Source organism: Arachis ipaensis, chromosome B04, assembly GCF_000816755.2.
Source record: "Arachis ipaensis cultivar K30076 chromosome B04, Araip1.1, whole genome shotgun sequence".
In the NCBI taxonomy this organism is placed as follows: Eukaryota; Viridiplantae; Streptophyta; class Magnoliopsida; order Fabales; family Fabaceae; genus Arachis; species Arachis ipaensis.
The window spans coordinates 28,093,893-28,102,800 of NC_029788.2; positions in this window are offsets into that span (position 1 = coordinate 28,093,893).

Genomic DNA, 8,908 nt, shown 5'->3' on the forward strand with positions numbered 1-8,908 from the left:
ATATGATTTAAAAAACAAAAAATTTAAATATATATGTAACTATGAGAAAGTATAAAATAAATATGACATTATGTGTTGCGCAAATTGACGTGTATGATAAGGTAACTAGGAGATTAGTTTTTTTGTTTTGTATCGTAATAGTTCAAACATGTATAAAAAATGATGTGTAAATATAAGTATATAAATAAAATTAAGATAAAACTTACTCATTTCTTTTGTAATATAAATTTGGTAATATCAAAATCAATCTTAAAAAGATATAGTTATGATTTACATGAAATATACATACACAAATAAACAACTAAAACTAATTATGCTACATGTGATGAACTATTTGACTTCTAATTGAGTCACGAAGATCATCAATTTCTGTGGAAGTAACATTTAAATTTTCTGTCACCTTTATTATCCTCAAGTTCAATGGTATCCTTGTCTGCAAATCGTTTAAACTCAATATCTATTTGAGAGTTTCTTCTAATAAAGTTATGTATAATCATTGTTGCACTAATTATGTGAACTTGAGTTTCAATATTGAAACTTGTATTTTTCTCAAAATTGTAAACATATTCTTTCATATACGAGCATCTTCCCATCCAGCTAAGGTAAAAATAAAACACATATCCCAATCACAAGCAGCCATCACATTTTGTGTTGGATATCCTTTTCTACCTATACATTTAGCTTGTTCCATAGGACTAACCACACATGGGATATGGGTTCCATCAATTGTCCCTATAGCATTCTTAAAAAATGGCCAATATCTTTTGTGATTTTGTATTTTTGGATGAACCAAATAAAATGTATCATCTAATGGTTTAATGTACTTGAATGACAATTTTAGGCAAGCAACTAGTACATTATAAAAATATCTACTTATAGTCTCTCCTAAGTATTGAAACCTTTCTTATGCCACTTTATTAGATTTCCCATGACCAAATATGTTTAAGAATATTACAGTTATTTCTTAATTCTCATTCTTTTAAGAGCTTGTAGACCATGTTTAGTCAATTCAGTACAAAATTGAAGAAAAATTTTTTCATTCGAAATTGTTCATAGCATCTAATGGGATGACATTTGTAAAATTTTATGCACCCACAAACTACCTGTTTGTTGATTTGTTCATCTTGGCTCTTTACATATATATTTCATAGCATATTGAGCCATTATTAAACTAACATCTTCATCTCCATTGCAGTCTTCTAGTAAAAGAGAAAAATATTTTAATTCTTCATTTCATTTGTTTTGGTAAATTTCATCCCAGATCTCTATTGAACTTAATTTTATTGATGTAAACATAACAAATCATAATTATTGAGAAACTCATATACTACAAAATTTCATGTTGAAGTACTATTCTTTGAATATAAAAATGTATTGTACACTCAGACATAAAAAACATAATTCACTTGTTATAACAAACTTTGTAAGCAACACCAATTTCAAATAACTAACCCAACAAAATATAAAAGGATAATTTGGTTATTTTTTGTAAATAGTAGTTAATTATAAGCTATAAATTTAAGCCAATCCAACAATTTGCTCATGTCCTTTCAAAGACACAAATACTTCTCTTGCAGACTTCTACATCATTAATTGACAATAACGAGCATTTAAATCAAGATCCTTTGTAACAGCTTAACCCTTAGAAGCTTAGCCGTCACTTCAACAATAGAAGTACTAGGTACTATAAGTGTGTTCATAATCGCAGTGAAAAAACCTCATATGCAGATGCCATCCAAGTAACTGCATCTGCAAGTTGCATTGAGGTAGGGGTTTTGATTTTTTTTTCTTTGTTTCAAATGCTTCAAAAATTACAACTCTCTTCCTCTTTTCAGTACTCATTTGACTATTATTTTCTTTTGAAAAACTTACATTAATATCCTGAAAATCAGCAGTAACTCCCATATCACTGTTAACCTCTAAAGATTCTTCGCTATTTCCTTAACCTTCTTTTAGATCCACACCACCACTTTCAAAATATGGACGATACACATTTGCATTATTTTCTATCAGTTGGTAATTTTCTTAATGTTGCAGGCCAACAAAGATTTCCAACAGTAAAGATACCTTTAAATAATTCTATTAATTCATAAGCAAATAAAAATTCTTTCAACATATAATTTTTATACTATGGATTCTCCTACATATATTATATATTTATAAGAACAAAACACTTTAGAATAAATTTTAGAAAATATAATATCTTATTCTTAACAAGTACACACCGATATTTTTTCTCCCACCATCCACCTTTATAGTTCTCACAAATCCAACTAACCTTAATCCACAGCATCAGTCTAAACTCAATTAAATTCACAATATTTCTAGTAGAATATATTAACTTTTTTATACATTAAAAAGGCAACATTTTTGTTTGAGTTATGCTCAGAAATTTTAGCAAATAATTGTTAATACATGTTCATCCAATCATTATGAGATTTATTTTGCAATAATAACTTCATAATATATTACTTCATATTTATTTATAATAGTTTCATAATTCTTATGCATTCATATAGATTAACATAATAAATACTCAACTAGAACTCATCCTTTATATTCTCATTAATTCGTAGAAGTTATTACATTGCATAAATTACAAGATACAAGTACTAGCACAGATAATATATGATGATTTAGGTACAATGTATAATTAATACAATTTATATAATATTAATTTTATATCTTCAAATATCATAAGTAAGTAAATTAAATTTAATAGCTGAAATAATATTTGATATAGTCACATAGAAAATACTAATTATTAATTATTTAGGCTTCAACAAGGGAATTTATCTTCAATAGCCTAAATCCACCCAACGCTAAACATGAAGCTCCACCCTAATTAACATTCCATTCTTCTAAGGCATGCAATTAGCATATGATAACCAATGATAACCAATTTTACTTACAAACTACAAATTAACATATAACTAAATCCTAAATTAACTTAAACAAAGAAAAAGAGTGATGTTGGAACCTAAGCTTCGAACAGAGGAAAAAGAACTCAGGAGAGGGAAATGCAGTGACAGTGACAGCCGCTGCTGGTGGAGCACCACTGTAACACCCTACCACATAGAGCTTTACACCTAGGATGTAAAACAGAGGTGGCGAGGCGCTACGACCTCTAAAAAAACTACATATATAATATAGTGAAAAAGGTTTATAACTAGGAGCCTTTGAAGAAAGGGATAAAGCAAAACCGTTAAATTGAAAAGTGTAACGCTCACAAAGCGATAAAGCAGACGAAGCAAGATAGAACAAGCTAAGGAGTTAATATACAAAGAGTTCCAAAACACATATAACAAAACTCAAGACTCGGCTCGCGAAGATAAACCAGTCCGAGCACATAGTTATACATATATAGATATATAGAAAAACCTAAAAGAAAACCCAAAATACAAAGTTACAAAACCTGAGTCTCCAAAAATCACCTCTAAGAGGAATTAATACAGCATATATATAATAGATGGAGATAATACGCATCTAAACAAATACAAACAACCAAAATAAACCCAAAAGATAGAGATCTTCACAACATCAGAAGCTTCCAGCATGCCTCAGCGAGGAGCTCTCGTCCTGCATTTGAAAACCACAAAATCCGCATGGGTGAGAATCGGAGGTTCTCAGCATGGTAACAGTGCCCACATATCTAACATATAATGTCCTGGGAAAGCCGAAGGCAATCCTAGAACTTCCAAAATATAATTAAAGCTTAAAACATAACTAAACTATGAAATTAAAATAGGCAACTAGCTAAGGGTCTTCAGAGCTATCTAAAACTCCCCTTTCCAATTCCTCCGAACCTCCCAACTACCAACGGAACCAAATGCAACAACCACAATTATTACAAATAGAGAAATCACAAATAGGATTCAAATATAGAAGATAATCAAGTAGCATTTAGTTATGAAATCACTTAGACAATCCAAATAAGACATATAGATGCATATGATGCATGCTTGTCCTAGTGGCTGATGAGTCTCATCTGTCACTTATAAAACCAACCCGACAAGTCCTGGTAGCTAACCATTGGACTGTCCCTCTATCGCGCATCCCCAACTCGAGTAATTCATCAATCATAAACATAATCATAATCATAATCATACAACACCCACATTGGTGTTTATCCACGGGAGTGAGCTCATCCAGAACTTTCACAGTGTCCGGCTATACTTACGACATAGGGTCAGTAGAGTATCGAGTCTCGATCTAGAGCACGTGGTGGCTAGTTACTGCTTTCATCTAGGAAAACTCGTATCTCAGATAATCATTTCCCGTTCATTCATACACATTCCATAATCATTCATTATGACCATATAATCAATTATACATCATATAATTCCACTTTTCATACATCACTCATCATAACCCGGGGCAAGTGGGGCAAAACCACAACCCTTGCGTCCACCCGGGGAGCCTCTATACTAACCAACCTAGAGCAAGTGGGGCAAAATCACACACTTGCGTCCACCCAGGAGGTACATTCTCATATGTCCAGGAGGAACTAAGGAGGGGATCCTAGCCTTCCACCATCTCGCTGGAGGTGATTTTACAATACCAGAAGGAACAAGGAAGGGGATCCTCACCTTCCTTCATCTCTCTGGGGTCGCACTTTTGAGAAAGAGAGCTCAAGATAAAACAATTATTCAAATTCATATTTTCATTTCCAGCCATAAAACAATATTTATCATAGCCATCTGGCTCATAACATAATCCATAACCAGCCAATAATCATTATTAAATACAGCCCCTCGGATCACGGCATACACCGCACTTTCATCATCACCCTCCGCAACTCATACAATCATCATTAATCCTAATACATCATTAACTCTCCCCTTACTTCACCCTCAAGCTATCACCCTTCCTAACTTCTTCCCATTTCTAGGCATACTATAAGGATTTAGAACTAAAAGGATGAAAATGGAAGTTTAGAAGTTGGAAATTCTGTTTTAAAAACACAGAATTCATATTTGCTGAAAACAAGGTCACAAAAGATTACAAGCTTGTCGGGAAGATGAAACATTTAAAAACAAGGTTTTTATAAGAAAACAGGGCAGTGTGCGTACGCATAGGGTTGTGCGTGCGCACGACCAGAAGGATTTTCAAGATGTGTGCGTACGTATAGAGGCGTGCGTACACACAGGAGTAAAATTTTTCAATTCTGTTTGCTCGTACAAGGCGTGTGAAAGTCCTCAACAGAATACACCTCCCAATGTGTACACGCGCACAAGGCTGTACGTGCGCACAGCTTGCAAAACTTCGTTGGTTGTGTATGCGCACAGAGCATGCTAGCACTCCCAGCAGTAGCCATATCGCTGTGTGTGCATGCGCACAGTTTCAAAAATCCACAGGGTGTGTGTGTGCACAAGGCTGTGCGTGCGCACACAAACCAGAAATCACAAATTCTGCAGCATTCACAGAATTCAGATTTTAGACACCAACTTTCAACGATCATATCTCTTTCTACAGAATTCAGATTTCCACAAAATTTAAACCATTTTAAAGCTTGTTAAATTATCTTTCATTTGATATAGAGAGAATTAAATTTTAAAAACAGTAGCTCAAGATATGATCCATTGAAGTTCATCTAGAATTCATTTTTACAAAGTTTGCAAGCTTTCAATTTTCAAAACATACACTTCCAAATCCTTTTAAAACCAACCAAATCCTACCAAAATCAACCTCAAGCCTCCTCAACTCCTATTTTTAACATTCTTATTAAATTCACAATCTACCAATCTACCATTTTGACCAATCTCAATCAAATAACTCAATTTCAAACAAAATAACATATCATATATCTTTCCGCATCCAAAGTTCCAACAGTACCAATTCCATCAACCATCAATACATACAATCAATATCATCCTCACCATCAACATAGTTTCACCCACAATTCAATCTCAACCAATCATTAAACATATATCAAAACATGCATATCTCTCATACATCATACCATCAAAACATCCAAAATCCACTAATCACATACATAACCACAATTCATCTCAACCAATCAACAACATCAATAGTTCAAATCCTATCTGAAGGTCTCAAGCCTAAGTTTTCACACCATATTACATTTTAGATACAGAAAACCGAAACCATACCTTAGCCGATTCTGCGCTCAAACCCGGAACACCTCCAATATCACTATTTCACAAGCTCTCAAAGCTTCAACCAAGTTTTTCAGCACAAAAGCCCATTTCCAAGCTTTCCAAGACTTCAATCAAGCTCCAATTTGACAATTTCAACTCTAATTCAACATAAACTCAAACTAGTTCATACAACTGAACAATTTAACACTAGGGCACACAAAATTGGACAAACCATAAGGGTTTAGAGTTTTCTTACCTTACCCGTTGATGGTTGGAGTATAATCCAATAATTATCCAATGTTAGATTGCACCTAAACCACCAAAATCATCAAAATTACTCAAAACTCAAGCCAATTTCGCACATAAAAAGGGAACAAAGAACTAGGCATGAATTTCAAAAAGGCATACCTCTTTGTTTGATAGAATTGAAGAAGACTCCGAAACGAACGCGTGGTCATAAACGGCTCGTCAATCGAAGCTTCGGATTGAAAGTTACGAAAGATTGAATGTTGGAGTGAATAGTGAAACAAGAGTTTGCGTTCTTGCTCCCTCTCTAACCGTGAATGGAATGAATAATGACGAAGGGGGCTGAATGCATGAAGAGTGAAAGATTGACGGTTTAGAATTCAGAATAAATTCTTGTTGCAAGTATAGTTTCTAAACCGAGCAATCATCCTTTCTTACAAATGTTTTTATTGTCACAAGTAACAAACCCCTTTGAAATTGATAACCGAAGTATTTAACCTCGGGTCGTCTTCTCAAGGAACTGCAGGGAGGTATTCTTATTGTTGGTTATGAGTTTTGTAAATTGGGGGTTTTTTGAAATAAGAAGCAAGTAATTTAAATGACAAGAAAAATAAATTAATAATAATAACAGAAAAGAACTCTTGGCAAGGTATGAAAATTTGAAAGTCCTATCCTAGTTATTCTTATGAGAATTAAAGTTAATCCCACTTAGTTAACCTTTATAAAAGCAAGGGAAAGTCAAGTGGACTAATTAGTTAGGTTCCCAAGTCCTAGCCAACTCCTAAGGAAAGACTAGAGTTAGTGGAATTCAATTCAATTAGCGGACATAACAATCAATCACGATAAGTTTAATAACTCAAGAACCTCCAGTTAATCAATTAAAGCCAAGAATATAAAAAAGGCTAAATAAGAACCATAAATCTGAATTACCTCAATTTATATTAAATAAAGAAAATCCTAACATGAATGGTTCATAAGCCAATTTGGCAACATAAGTAATTAAATAAAAGCATTAAAGTATCTGAAAGTAAAAGAGAAATATAAAGTAAAAGGAATATTGAACCTGACGGAAAGTTGAAATAATAAGAAATCCTAATTCCTTTAAGAGGAACCCTAATCCTAAAACCTAAGAGAGAGGAGAGAACCTCTCTCTCTAAAAACTACATATAAATTATGAAAAGTGAGTAATTGAGTCTCTCCCCATGAATGGATGCATTCCCCCACTTTATAACCTCTAATCTGTGTTTTCTGGACTTGGATCTGGGCCAAAAAGGGTTTCAAAAATCGTTGGGGGTGTTTTCTGCAGTTTCTGCACGTGGCGTCTGTCACGCGTCCGCGTGGGTCACGCGGTCGCGTCATCTGGGAGTTTTCCTTGTCACGCGTTCACTTCGGTCACGCGTACGCGTCATCTGCATTCTGCTCAAAGCGCGCGTCCGCGTCAGTCACATGTTCGCGTCGCTGCCTTTTCGCGCTAGGCACGCGGCCGCGTCGTCCATGCGTTCACGTCGCTGCCTGTTTCCTCAAAAACTCCATTTTGTGATTTCCTTCCATTTTTGTATGTTTCCTTTCCATCCTTTAAATCATTCCTGCCTTAGGAGATCTGAAAATACTTAACACACAAATCACGGCATCGAATGGTAATAAAGGGTAATTAAAATTGATAATTTTTAAGCATAGGAAACATGTTTTTCACATACATCACATAATAAGGAAGGGAAAGTAAAACCATGCAATTTATATGAATAAGTGGGTGAAGGATTGAATAAATCACTTAAATTGAGCACAATATGCATCATAAAATATGGGTTTATCAACCTCCCCATACTTAAACAATAGCATGTCCTCATGCTAAATCCAAGATAAAGAATAAGGTAAGGTTAAAGTGGTGGAATCTCATGCAATGCATTCTATTCTAAATGCAACTACCTAAATGAATCATGCAATTCTAGTCATTATTCACTTGTATATAAAGCTTACATGTAGTTAAATTAATTCATATCCTCAAGGAATCACATATGCATAGCCAAACCCTGGATAATGTTAAAGCACTTTTTACAATTGAGATGGGTTAGAATATTTCATAAACTTGCAAGACAATTAACAATTAAGCAGAGATATATGGTGATGAGCTATTGAACCCTCACTGGATTTTGTGTTTACTCTCTAGTCACTCAGTGTTTATTGTGTTAATCACTCTATTCTTTTTCTATCCTTACTTTCTATAACTTTGTTCTTCATCTAACCAATCAACAATTATAGAATACATACATACAAAAATTATGAGGTCTTTTTCAAGGTTATAATGGGGCCAAGGTAAGGGTAAGGGTATATGTATAAGGCTAAGTGAGCTAATAAGTGAATCCTTGATTAGTCTAAGATCTCACCTAACATACATACTTCATATAAACCAAAGTTTCTTAACCTATTTGCCCAAATTTTCCCACTTTGTATTGCAAACTCATGCATTAAATTTAATTTTGTCCCATGTGTATTGATTCTTTTTATTTTGCAATTGGAGAATTTTTGTATCCCCTTTATTTAAATACTGAATATATATATAT